Source organism: Diceros bicornis, chromosome 3 (genome assembly GCF_020826845.1).
Source record: "Diceros bicornis minor isolate mBicDic1 chromosome 3, mDicBic1.mat.cur, whole genome shotgun sequence".
In the NCBI taxonomy this organism is placed as follows: domain Eukaryota; kingdom Metazoa; phylum Chordata; class Mammalia; order Perissodactyla; family Rhinocerotidae; genus Diceros; species Diceros bicornis.
The window spans coordinates 7,943,099-7,958,083 of record NC_080742.1 but is presented as its reverse complement, the minus strand read 5'-3'; the positions used below and the strand labels follow the sequence as shown (position 1 = coordinate 7,958,083).

Genomic DNA, 14,985 nt, shown 5'->3' with positions numbered 1-14,985 from the left:
TTCTGAGGCACTGTGAATATACAGTGAATAAATGTAATGTTACCCATGTAAACATTTGTGTGTGTCTGTGGTGTGTTCTCCATATTTTCTCCTACGTCCATATGATACTTCAAATTGTCATACTAAATTTGTAGTATGTATATATTTTCTCTATCATAGAATTAATAAAGGCTAATTTATAATGATAAGCTTTTTTTAAGTTCATGCTATCCTATATCAGTTAAATGTATTTCTCCTGTACTTACGCATAATTAAAAAAATAGTTTCCAGATAAACTTATCAGAATTAATAGTTTACCAATAAAGGACAACTAATCGTATTGTATTGCTTCAGGCAAAGTTGGGCTACAATCCTAGTTCCAGTGTCTTCTCTGAAGCTGCTGTTCACTGAGCAGAGGAGACGACAGGATTTCTTAGAATTTGTGCAGTTTAATTCAGTAAAGAGATTTGGGAGTTTCTGTACAGTTTGATTTATAGGGAATATATATATATATATATAAAGATACAAATCTTGCCCAAGCTAGGGAAGATTCTTGGAATCTAAATATTGGGAACTGAAATATTTGTCTATTTGTGGGCTATGCATACATTACAATATAAACATTTATCCTTTTCTTTTTTTAAGTAAAAGGTGTTGTTTAATAGTTAGTAAGCACAATTTTTGTTACACATTCCCGTAAGGGTTCCATGTGCCTAAATATACATTTACATGTACACATATCAGGATAGAATGGGTGGTTGATGTACAATAAAGAAATCACATTTTAAATGTTTGCTATTAAAGTAGTGTGGTATAATTAATCTCCTTTTGCAGTTCTTGATGGCCACATATGTGGTGATTTGTCTTTTGATATCAATATGGCAAGATTTATTTTTGTAAATTAATGGTCTGGGGTTACTATTGCATGAGAGAATCATCACTGTCCAAGTAGAAGAGAGGCTGAGGGATTAATTTGATTTAAAAATGCAAACATTTGAAGCTGTTTAAAAAGCATGAAAAACTATTATTGCAGAGTGAGTTTTTGCCAAAATCAACCGAGGATAGAAGAGAATAAAAAGCCAAATAGAAAAACACATTTTCCTGTATTTAAAAACATATAGATGTAGAAATGGTATGTGGACTGAAATGCCCTTTTCCAAACCTGCATTTTTACTTTAATATATCTAATTTCATTTAGCGAAACATTGCAAAATAGAAACATGTCAAAAAGGAAGCATACAATTTGCAGAAGGAAGAGCATGAAAGAAATATTGAATAAAGCTAACATTTTAATGGATCCATTTAATTATATCCATGTACTGCACTGTAATCTATGCAAGGGTAACTATTCACAATGGGGATCGTCTTGATTGTGTGGGAAAACTTGCACACATTTTTGGGAAGAAACATACATCATCATTTTTGGTGTTGATTGGCTCGTCTTATTCTAACTCCTAAGATTAAGACAGGTTTGATTGAAGAGGTACCTAAGAAATTGTTCAAATTTTCATACATACTGGTTTCTTTCTTTGCTTTGGTTTGGAATCTTTACTTCTTCTATTATATTCCATGTTCATAGTAATTTTCTAACAGTCTAGTTGGAATCTGCAGGCAATCAGAAAATTGTTAAAAATTAAGCATCATGCTTTGAAAGGGATTAATGTCTACAGCTGCCTGCTTAAAAAAAGACAGAGCCGGTCACGTTGGAGATTGCTGATGGCATTGGCATGGTTGCACTAGCCTACAATGGCAGCTACTCATCTTGTCATCTGCAGTGTATCAATATGTTTTTATAATGATACAATAACCTGAACTCTGTAACAGTTTATGGTCCTTTTGAGAATTCTTATGGATTCTTAGAGTGACGGAGGTCTGAGGAAAGATCTTGAAAGCTTTCACAAAATCTGGCTGGGTGACAGAAAACTAGCATGACTGTGATTTAGCTGCTAAGGAATCCTATTGACTAGAAACATCGTTAAATTTTTAAGTTAAAACAAACCACGGCACAAATGGTAGATACAAAGTATGAGGGGTACCCAAAAGGAAGGCAGAAATTAAAAAATGCTGAAGAGTCTGAGATGAGGGGCAAAATTCAGCAAGCCCAACATTGATCTTGATATCCTACTTCAAAAAAGGATTTTGTTTTATACTGTTCTGAATATTGCCACGCACACTGGAAATCTGCATTAGTGCATTTCCTTCATGGAATCTATCAGACTAGGTTGTTGCTTTTTCATCTTCTTTGGCTATTTTTAGTCAATGATAAATAAAGAACTTGAATTTTGAATCTGGCACCAGTGAGAGAGAAAACCAGAAACAGCAGGAAATAACTATGACGAGCAGCTTTACATCAGTATATGCACATAGATCTCAGTCTTCTTAACATTTGTAATACTGCTAATTTCTATGAGCTTTTTATAACGCACTTCCACATGAGCTCTCAAAACCCATAAAAGTGTAGCATGTAAAGTAAATTGTTTGTCACTTGCCGACGACCTGCCATATTTATTGTCAGGAGAAATGGACATTAGTTGGAAAAGCAGTTGTAAAAGGCCAAACAATTTTTAAAGATGGCAACGATGTGTGAGGGTTTTCCCTTTTCTAACAATGAGCCACCCCTTCAGACATCAAAAGACAAGATAATAAGACACTTCAAGCACAATTCAAGATTATATTCAACATCTAAAGGCTCGTCTCTTGTCAGTTTGCATTTACTCTCCCAGGGATGTGATGCTTCTATCATCTTTCTGTCAAGAGGAGTCTGGCAGAAAAGGCGAGGGCTCTTATTTCACACACTTAGGGGTTTTTATCAGATCGCCCACACTCGTTCTGATTCAGCCAAAATGGGGGAATAATTGGAAGAAGGTCATGCACAAGTGCAAAAATCTCACATTGATTTCCGCGATTAGAAGGCATTACAATTGCACGTTTATATGTTAGTTGCTGAGATGTTTTGTCAGTTTATTTGGTAATATACTTTTGTAGCCTAGAAAAAAAGATGACTTAAAATCTAAAAATAGATGGCTGAGGCTGAAATTGTTTCTTTCAATGTGACCAGATTCGAACATTTAACAAGTAAACATAAAAATAATTTAATGCTTTTAGTTTAACGATATTGAGATTAGCTTATATAATGAAATATTTCATGTAATGTAAAAGCAAAATAGCACACTTGTGCCCATCAGAGGAAAGAAATATATATGTGAAATTATTTTTTAAAAACTTTAAAAATTGATTTCATTTATTTAATATATAGAAAAAAGGTGATGACATTTTCAATATAAATGTAATTATGAGGCTATTTTACAATGGTTATCAAATTTTTAACATTTTGTACTCTTTGAAATTACAATGTCATTATATTTGTCATTTTATGCCATTCTTAGTATATATGCCCTTTTCCAGAGAGGATACTAAAGAATAAAGGAGTTTTATAATTACTATTATTATTCTCTGTCAAAATTCATCACATTGCCTCCTTTGCTCTTTGACAGTCACAAAGCTGTTCAAAGAAACATTCTAGTTTATTTTTTGGTGAGGGGGCACGTCTATAGAAGTTAGAAGAACCAGCTTTTCCTCTCAAAATAAAACAATTGATGAAAATAAAACCATGATATCCTGGGATCACTTCTATATTGAATCTTTGAGATTACTTTTCCTAGGAATTTTCATCAACTCTGTGAGTTTCCATTTCTTATATTTCTATACTTGCTGTGAAGTGTTTTGAAACTGACTTTCTTAGTTTTGTGCTACTTGGGTGTACATATATAGAATGGAGGTAAAGCGTGGTGTCATAAAGTGAAACCCATAATTTGTCTTATTTATTATATAGGTCTTTTCTGTACTAGACAGTTGATGCATTCAACATTCAACTTGATTTGTTGAGTGAGCTCATCCACCCAACAAATATTTGTGAGTACCCGCTCTGCGGCAGCAGCTATGCTGTGTTCTGGGGACTTAGTGGAGAAAACACCAGACAGAATCGATCACCTAGTCTAGTTCACCCAGTACACTAGATGCTGAGGATGCAAAAATGAACAAGACATGATCACCCCACCCTCAAAAACCTACAACCAAAATTATATATTGACATTCTATTTCCTTCATCATGTCCTGTGACTCTTCAGGAGATCTGAATCTTCGATGTTGTGCATTTCAGAAGTTGTTCATTTGGTCAGAAGCTTAAACGTTTGAGAAAAGCTATTATCCCAAAAAGTGAAGAAGAAGAAAGGATTATTAAGTGATTCAGGACAAATTACATTCATAATGTTTTCTTTACAGAGTTTGGTGCTTATGCTATAAAACACAAATGCAATTCTTTAGCAATTGTCTCTTAGTCATGTCCAGAGGGAGAAGGAACTGGATTTATCTTTTCCTTTCTGTCTCTCCTGCTTCCATTCTCCTTCCGAGATTCTTATTTCTTCATCATGCAGTATAATGTAGTGGGTCAAGGTTCTGGAGTCAGCCTGTTGGGATTCGAGCCTCACTCTGCCACCTGTTAGCTGGCTGGGCAAGGTACATAACAGGTCTAAGCCTTAGCTTTCCCATCTCTAAATGGAGGTATTGATGGAGCTTTCTTCACAGGGCGGTCTTGAGGTTGAAGCGAGGCGACACATGTAGAGCTCTATTGAGCGCCTGGAATGTAATCAGCTCTCAACAAATACCAGCCATACCACACTTTATTAAGAGGTGAAAATGAAGTTGCCATTTTTAGAAGGAATTGGATCACTTTTTAGCAACAGGCATCAGAAAACCAACAAAAAAATTCTGAGGCCTTTGGTATTAGCCACGCTTCTCTCTAAGGAAGCATCAGCCTCTAGGGCTCTCTTGGCCAAACAAAAGTTCTGGGGACGTTTTCTCCTTCCTTCTTCAGGTACATTAATCACCACTTTCTCCCAAAGTCCATTCAGGAAAAGGTTCAGACTTACAAATGGATGACAAGCAGATTCTAGAGGGGATAATAATTCACCGTCTCCATCTTGGAAAGCATGTGGGCAGATTGGTGAGCAAGATGCAAGGGGACAGTTACAGATCTTACTCTCTTCCAAATTTAAAATATTGGTGTGCGTGATTTTTTCAAATCATAGAGATTTTAAAAATAATGTTGGCACTGAGAAGTGATATGAAGCCAGACGTCTGTGGGCGACAACAAATGCTTCTCTAACTTGTGGTTTGGCTGGATACCCTGGTGGCAGCCTTCCTTTGGGCAGTATTTCTCCAAGATGTGTTAGCTGTCTCTCCGAGGGAATTTGCCAGCTCTCAGGCCAAGGGCTCATTTCTTTCTACCTTGACCACATTGTTGCTAAAATTAGGAACATAACATTTGCCTCCAACTAAATGCTCAGATATCTTTCAGAGGATGCTTTTGTGACCATATCAAGGTGAATTAAACAAAATTTCAGAGAGTTGTTTCAGAGAAACAACCCACTGAAGTCCCATGAAGATGGGGAAAAATGGTGCAGCAGAAGGCTCCTACTTCAGGTTCGAATCACCGCTCTTGATCTGCTCAGAGGGTTATGACCTCTTATGCCTCCGTTTCCTCTTATGTAACATGAGAGTTCAAATACCATCTGATAGGGTGTTGAAGATTATGTAAAGGAAGTGCCTGCATATGGGGGGTGTTTACTAAATGTGAGTTCCTTTTCCCTACTTCTTGGACCAATAGTGTATCTCTCTCAGGTCTGAGAAGTGACCCTCTAGGGACGGGGGGTCAGATATTAATGATCAAGTGAGGCAGGGGTTTTGAGTGATAAGATCCGCTTTCCTAATCTAACTTTCTCCATAAAAGTGAAAACTCAAGCTAGATATAGAGAGAATAATCTCTGCTCCAGAAGTAAGAGGATTCAATTAGATTGTGGGTCTTCTCAGTCCCAGTGGGGAGCTCTTTTCTGACTCCAAAGTGAAGCACTTCTCTCAAAGGGTTAGTTGTGTGTTAGGTGTTCCAACACGCTGCAACCAGAAATCCAGGTGTCTTCATTCCTTTGGGAATTTTTATAGCCAATATTTAATTAGGATTTTCTAACCTTCACGAATAGACATTTTGTATTAGGAAAAAAATAAACCAAAAATAAGATGACAATCTTTTAGTGCAACACTTCTAAGAACTGAACATGCTGTGAATATTTATGTAAGTTAAATTGGCATTTGAAGCCATGTTTGGGGGAAAATGTACCTTTATTTAGAGATATCTAGAGATTTTGGTTGAGATTACTAAAACCTACTTCGTTTTATGTACACCAAAGTAGTCAGGATCACTAAGGGAGCATCTTTCTGTTGTTTTTATCGTAGCAACCCCATACGTTTTTACTTACATGTTTATTCATGCACCATGCATGTTTATCAGAAATTATTGTCACTTCTAAAACCACTTATTTAACATGTGTCGATAGATGTCGATAAATATACAGTGATATTGAAAAAATATGAAATCATGCTTTCAGATTGAATTGACATGTACGTTTGTGTTAATATTAAGTAGAAGAGAAAAACTCTTCTTGAAACCAGTGGCAATGATCATCCCCTTCATATCACGTGTCTATTTGACAGGTTTGGCTTTCTTCCCTGAGTGTATGGAATGTTTTTGCCCCTTAGATGTCCCAGCTTTTATTGCTGTTCCCTCTGTGGTGTTGTCATTGGGAAACCGAACTTAGATCTATCTCCACTTGGCAGCGCCACTGAGTGGTGTCAGCACAAAAGGGACAAGGTCGGGAAAACTAATATCGGGTTGGGATCTATTAAGGGGCTTATATTGTACAGAGGGAAGAAAACCCATCTCTTCATGCCATGCTATGGATTGAGTACAGACTTACTTCCTGAGCCTCTCACCCAGCTCTGATGTGCCTTTCCCACCCCACTCTCTTCTAGCCACCACCTAGAAGATGCTTTCATCAAGTACTGCACTCTACAACTGAATCTTCCAATTTTTCATATTTTTATAAAAGTTGAGTTGTATTTTTATTTAGTCATGACTAAAAGTCAGCACTTAGGAGAACTGCTTCTTCTAGGTAAGGTTTTTTTTTTTACTGATTTCTCTGCTTTTATGTTTCATGGTGATTCAAAAATCTTCCTTCCTCAAAATCCTCGAAACTTGAACGGTCTTAGGCACCTCTGGGAATTTATAAATTACTTTCTCCATTTAGATATTTAAATAGGCTTGCTCACTATTAGCCTTTCTTTAAGGGATTTGCCCCATGAAAATGGCAATACTTTCATACTACCCTTTGGAAGGACGTCTTGGTTCTTAGTCTTCTGATTCTTCAGAGATGCTTTTTTTCCTATCAGATGTCAGCCTTTTAGAGAAAAATCTATAGAATCTATATAGCAGCACATGGTCAGCTAATATCACTTCATTTCAATTAGATGAAAGGGGCCAGGTGCAAATAACCATTTTATATCTTGATGTGTTCTCTAAGTTGCATATAATGTACTTATTGAGAGGTTAATTTATTCAAAAACATGTATTAAGTGTGTCTCAGTCTGCTGCCCCCTCCTTTTTTGTGATCAAAATATTTTGGCTAAGCTTCTTGGTTTCCCACATTACAACGAACCTCGCCTTCCCTTGCTTTCCAATTATTCTCTCATTTTTTAACCTCTTTTGCAGCCGTTGCCAGTGTTTGCCTAGTATTATAATGACTTGTGCATTTGTCTGCCTCCCTTGCTGGGTAGCAAGCCCCTAGAGGACAGATAATAGATCTTGCATATATTAAGTGCCAGATAAATGTTTTTTGAATTGAACTGCTTCTGAATTGGATGTTTCTGGACATCATCCATGCTTGGTAAATACTTACTGAATATTAAGGGGAAATAGACTCTACCCACAGAAGTCTACTGTTCAACTAAAGTAAGAATATTAACTGTGTGTGTGTATCAGCAAAAATGAATAACAAAACAAGGGTACAGAAGTGTTTGTTCACATATTCAACAAATATTTATTGAACACCTTTGCACTAAGTGTACTAGGTGGTGAAAATACCGTGATGAATTAGACAGAATTGGTCCCTGTTTTCATGGACTTTACAGGTGGTAGGGAACTCAAATATTAAGAAATGATTGTCCAGAAATTTAATGATTTACCATTGTGAGAAGTGCTCTGCAAGAGAAGCACCTCGTACTGTAGGAGTGAATCATAGAGGAATGTGACTCAGTTTGAAGGACCAGGTGTTATAGTGGACATCGAGTGGACAATATGTGGAGATTACTTTGGCAAATTATGCCTCTCCAATTGGATAGAGTCTTGGTGGAACTATCAAACAAGATGTTCCATCTTTGCTTGGACAAAGGGATTCTATGTGCCCCAAAGTAGACAATCAGATGCTTTCTCCTGGGAAGATAATTCTTGAACTAAGTGATCCAAGGACTGAAAAACAGCTAGACTATGTTTAGATGTTGGTGCCCCTCCAGACTGCCACTAGTTTTTACCACCTTAATTCCTGGAAGAGTCCCGATTACAATCTTTTCAGAGATCTAGATCTTTAGCTTTTTCCTTTGACTCTGTGAGCTACCCCAAACTCTTACAACAAGTTCTTTTCTTTTTCTTTCTCTTTTTAGCTTAAGTGAGCCAGACTGGGTTCATGTTACTTGCAACTGAAAACCTTTGTACTGGTATATTCGTGATCTCCAGAGCTGCATTTAGACAAGACGTTTTTCTAATTGATATCTCAAAGTTAGAACAGAGAAGGCATTCCAGGTTGGGCAAACAGCATAGGCAAAGGAACAAAGTGAAAGAATTGTGTTCAGCTACAGCTTTCTCTGATGGAAAGTAAAGGATTACTCCTTCCTGGTAGAAAGGGGGTGGGGCCAGGCAGCGTGTAAGGCACAAATACTGAAATCTGACTTCTAAATTAGCAAAGCTGGCAAAGCTTGGGAGAAACTACAAAGCTACAATTCTACAGCTGCCTCCCATTCCACCTGCCTAGCCTCAGACCCAGCCAGAGCACCCACCAGCAGCCCTAGGTGTCTTCTACTAAAGTTTCATTTAAAGTACTGCTGATTCTTAGAGTATAAATACTCTAGTTACAATTATATGGTTATTCTCAGTATCTATTGCTGCATTACAACCCACCCCAAAACTTAGTGGCTTAAACAATGATAACATTTATTTTGCTCACAAATCTTCAATTTGGGCATGGTTTGGTAGTGACAGTGCATTTCTCTTCCACTTGGTGTCAGCTGAGGCAGTTCAAAGGCTGGGGGCTGGAATCATCTGAAGGCTTGTTTTTTCACGTTTGGTGGTTGATGCTGACTGTTGGCTGGGACCTTGTCTGGGGTTGTTGACCAGAACACCTACATGTGCTTCTCCATGTGACCTGGGCTTCCTCACAATATGGTGGCTGGGTTTCAAGGGCAAGGAGAGAAAGAGAGAAGCCAGTTGAGGGAGAGAGAGAGAGAGAGAGAGGGAGGGAGGGAGGGAGGGAGGGAGGGAGAGAGAGAGAGAGAGAGAAATCCAGGTAGAATCTAGCTTTCATAAACTAGACTTTTCTGACTTGTCCCTGGAAGTCAACAGCATCACCTTAATCACTTTCTAGTCATTAGAATTGAGTCATTAAAGTTGTCTCATATTCAAGAAGCGGGGAATTAAACTCTACTTTTTTGATGAGAAGAGTGTCAACAAATTTTACGGACAAGTTATAAAGCCACCACAAAGGCAATATTACTTCTACACATCTATTCCTTTTCTCTCTGATAAATTAAAATAAGCAAATGCATTTTGGAGTCAGTGTCCTCTTATTTAGTGAACAGATATTTCTAATGAATCAGAAGATCTTGTTTGAGGCAAGGTTAAACAGGGGATAACTTCTACACTATTTAATGAGAATAGCTCAATATCTTCTAGATATTTGTATGTTTAGTTCGACTGAAGTTTACCTTTCTTTTATCACTTTCATTTTTCTCATAGAGAATAACAGGTTTAGTTTAGATTTTGGAAACTGGGTCTTTATAAACATGAAAAAAATAAAAGAAGTCTCATCTTAGGATGTCAGGGGCAGATGGAAGATAGAATCTGGAAGTCCACTTTGTCCACGCTTATGACAGGCCATTGGTTATAGCAAATGAAAATAGATTTCCCAAACCTAACATATTAAGTTCAATACATTTCTCTTTGGTAATAACAGACAGAAATTTCAGTTATAATAAACCATTTCTGAGCCTTTATGTCTACCACTAGACATTCTAAAGAAGGATGAGCTGATAAAAGAAAATTGGTATGTTTGAAGGAATTTCACATAATTATTGTTATTTATAAGAAAATCATCAGCACCACAATTTTCTGAAAATATTTAAATTAAATAAATTCTACATTTGAGGATCTTTTTGTTTTTACCTCAGATTTTTTTTTTCTGGTTATATCTAGGACATTCCCTCTTCCAGCATCTTGAAATCTTTTCAGAGTTGATTCCACATTTCCTAATTATGATAATTTCTATAAAGAAGGATCACCAGAGGCAAGAATGAGTATTCTTGGTGTTTTGAACAGATGAATACATAAATTAAGTATAAGCTTCTTTCTGGTTCTGTTGAGGAACATGGGGGAGCAAAAGTCCCTATTAAAACTCAGAATTAGCTGTGGTTATTTTAAGCATGGACCCAGGAAATTAAAATTTGCTCCACTCCTATATGTTGTTCAAATAGTGGCCAGATTGAAAAAGTCATGAACTGAATTCTGAATTCTTTTCACTAGTATAAGAATTCTAGCCCAGAATCTTGTTTTCCTTCGACCAGTACCCTCCAGCTCACCTTTCCTCCAATATGTGAGGAGGCAGCATGGAACTTGGCTGGGCGCCAGCCTTCACACACAGTGCTGCCAATGAATGTGCCTAGATGAGAAGGCGAGTGGGGCACCGTGGGGAGATGTTGAGCGTGGTGCTTGTGACCATCCTCTGTAGGTCACGGCATGTGGCACAAAGAGGCAATATGACATGCCAGTCTACAGAACCCTCACAAAAGCATTTTCTTTAAATCCAGATAGAACTTCATAATACAATAGATTTCCAAGTGTGTCTACAAGCTAAACCTCTTCTACTACCAGGCTTTCTTTAATAATGATGATGATGATTGCATAGATTAGCATTTTAAGAGGACTTTTACTTGCAGAAATGCCAAGTAGATGTTTACCAGGATTTGGCTGTTAGACTTCAAGCAATACAGAGTTTACAGGGCTATGAGCATTGTTTTTCTCCACTATTTAAAGTCTTATGGTGGCTTCCTCTTTTTTTTTTTTTTTTTTTTTTTAGGTTTTAAAGTTTTATTTATTTTTAAGGCTCCTGATGTCAATTCTTTTTTTTATTGAAGTATAGTTGACATACAATATTATGTTAGTTTCAGATGTACAACATAGTGATTTGACATTTATACACATTACGAAGTGATCACCACGATAAGTCTAGTGACCATCTGTCACCACACAAAGTTATTACAATATTATTGACTGTATTCCCTATGCTGTATATTATACCCTGGAGACTTATTTATTTTACAACCGGAAGTCTGTACCTCTTAATCCTCTCACCTATTTTGTCCAACCCCCACCGCCCTCCCCTCTGGGAACCACCGGTTTGTTCTCTGTTTCTGTTTTGTTTTGTTTTGTTTTTTAGATTCCACATATGAGTGAAATCATACAATATTTGGATTTCTCTATCTGACTTATTTCACTTAGCATAATGCCCTCTAGGTCCCTCCATGTTGTCACAAATGGCAAGATTTCATTCTTTTTTATGGCTGAGTAATATTTCATTGAATATGTATATTACATCTTCTTTATCCATTTATCTATTGATGGGCTCTTAGGTTGTTTCCATGTCTTGGTTATTGTAAATAATGCTGCAATGAACATAAGGGTGCAAATATCTTTTTGCAGTAGTGTTTTTGTTTTCTTTGGGTAAATACCCAGAAGAGGAATTGCTGGATCATATGGTAGTTCTATTTTTAATTTTTTGAGAAACCTCCATACTGTTTTCCATAGTGGCTGCACCAATTTACATTCCCACCAATGGTGCTCAAGGATTCCCTTTTCCCTATGGTGGCATCCTATTGATCTCCAAATAAATTTCAAATGGCTTCCATGTTGTGGGTGATGTGCCCCCTGCATACTCGCAGGGAATCTATAACCATGCTGTAATAAAATGCTTTTCTAGCTTGCTTTTTCCTGATTTAGCTTGTTTGTATGGAAACTATATAATGTAAACATTTTTCTGTGCAATAAACATATTTTTATAGCAACAGCTTGAATGACTATGAAGTATTTTATCATATGAGTGTGCCATCATTTGTTTAATTAATCCTCTATTATTGGACAGTTAGATAGTTTCCGATTTTTTAAATTTAACATTTTTGTAGATAAAACTTTGTTTATACCCTTAATCATTTCCTTAGGATAAATTAATATAATTTATTTATTAAGTAGAATTACTAGATTAATAGATATGCACATTTTAAAGCCCTTCAGAAAGGATATGAAAATTTCTATATCCAATAATACTTGAGACTGTCCATTTTCTGATTCCTTCTCTAAACCTGATTTTTATCATCATTATTTTGGCCTTGCATAATTTGGTAGGTGAGAAATGATATCTCTTTTACTTTGTATTTCTTTAATTACTAATCAGTCTTAGCCTTTTTGTGATTTTTGGCTATTGGTAATTCCTCTGTGAATTGCCTGTTCTTGAATTCTATTGGGGAATCTATCTTTTTTCTTCTTGCTTCATGTGAGTTCTTTATATAAAAAGACACCAGTATTAGTTTTCCTATATTTATAAACTTCCATAGATTTTGCTAGATGAGAGCAAACAAAACACTTTAACAAAAGTATGATGGGAAAACGTTCGCTTTTGAATTGGCTAGTTATTTAAAGACCAACAATTGTTTATGCATGGCAGAATATTATAGCAGTTGTTTTAGTCAGGATCCTGGCAGGAAGGAGGTGGCACACTCAATTTGGGTAAATTGAGGGGAGTTTAATAATGATACTATTACAAAAGTTTGGATAGAATGTAGGGAAATACAAGGGATAGTGGAAACTTTTTCTCCAAAGATTAGTAACAAAGTGTCCTTATCACCCTTGGATCCTTGGACCCCACCACCCTTGGACCCATGCTCTCTCTCTTTACCTGAAAGCGTAAAGGAGAGGGCAAATACGAAAACCCAGAAGGAGAGTGTCATTTGGAAAGGACCACTTCTGTTGGGGCATGCAGCCATCCCAAGATCCCACAGGAAGAGAGGCAAGGGAATAAATGCCCCAATTTTATTCTTTTCTCTCCCTCCATGACAAAACCCAACTGGAAACTAGAGGGAAAGAAAGGTTTTGATGTAGTTCATACAGGTCAGCCTCCCGGGGCACCAAGCAAGATAGAAAAAAGTAGAGTATAATCTGTAGGGACAAATGGTTTCAGCACAATAAAATATAACTATGATTCTGGAATTGGTCTCAAGAAGGCTCAATTCCCCAGCCTTGCCACTTAACTGTTATTTAACATCATGACCTCATCTGTAACATGAGGATAACCACAGTACACACCTCATACGGTTATTTTGATATTTGAAGGAGTTAAAGCACTTGATGCAGTCTTGGCATATAGTGGATATAGTGTGTATGCAGTTGAGGATCTAAGGAAGCTGAGATGTCTCCTTTTGTTGATGTTTTCTTTCACTTCCCCCTCTCCCCTCTGCTTTAACAATCCCCATGTCTATCCTAGCCTGGTTGCTGGTTGAGATTTGGCTGGGCACCGGGTGTGTAAATCACCAGGGGTCAACCCTATTCCTTTCCTCAGACCTCAGCTGGAGAGTTTATGGCAATGCCTCCACCCACCATCCAGCCAGACCTGCACTCTCCCTGTGGATCTACTACCTCTGACCACTGATCCGGGGGAGGCTCTGGGGTACCCTGTGCCATGTCCCCAGATAGTTTATCATGTTCTTCCAGCCTGGGCACTTTCCAGCCATGGCACATACACCTAGGAAGTCTTTCCCAGAGATATTTTCAGAGGAATTATGAAATCAAATAAATGCGTCCCCTAAAAGGAACTTTTTTCTTGTTCTCACAATAAGCATATGAGATGGGTCTTTAGCAGCTATCTATCTACAGACTTTTGTTTCAATGTTCACCTTTTAGATAAAAAATAAAACAAAATCATCAACCCAACAAAATAAATATGTGGAAAGGTTTGTGTATTGAGTATGCATTAACACACAGTTATATGTTACTTAAGATTTTCTAGGTAGTAATGACAACAAAAACTATATCTTTTTTTGGAGCATTAATAGAAGAATTTTGCAATCAAAACTAGAATAATATTTCAAATATAGAATTATAAGCAAAAATTATTTCCTGAGAACCTTTAGTTGTCTGTGTGTTGGGTTTCCTAATTTTACTGTTGATTATTACTTTCTGAATGAAGTAAAGATGATTCTATATACAATTATTACCATTTTAATACTCAGTAATAGGTACGAAATTGCCATGTTTGTGTTTCTTGGTATTAATCCAAGGCATTGATATCCAGCCTGAGTTGGCATTTGGAAAGGAATAAATTCCGCCTGATGAATATTAGCATAATGTGACCATGCATACGATGAGATATTCTCTTCATCTGCTTGATGGAGATTTTAGATTATTCTAAGAAGCAACTTTAGTTCTTGTGTATGAGCCTACAATATTTTTATAGGATTGGTAAAAAGGATTGTTTAGTTTGATAGAATAATTTATATTGTATTTTAATGACTTAGAATAAATATTAGAGATGTGGTTCTGGTATATCTATTACACAGCAGGAAATGTAAATCGTATGGGTGGCATTACTGATGAAGTTATTTTGGCTTTAAATTTTGAGTAATGTTTCCAATTGGAATCAATGATTCCAGACTTCAGAGAGGAGTCTAGTAGATCATGGTAGATTTTGAAATATTGAATATCTCTCCGGGTCTGTCACCAGTGGTGTACTGGAGCCAGCTCATGCTGGCTTGTGAGAGACAATTGTTATGGTTTCAGGAATTTGTGAGCCAATTGTTAAACAT

General features: G+C 36.8%; 1 protein-coding gene across 1 annotated transcript in view; it reads left to right on the top strand.

The window, feature by feature from the left end:
* POU6F2 (POU class 6 homeobox 2) overlaps positions 1-14,985 on the top strand; it is a 463,057-nt gene that overhangs the window by 105,715 nt on the left and 342,357 nt on the right. The window lies entirely within an intron of this gene.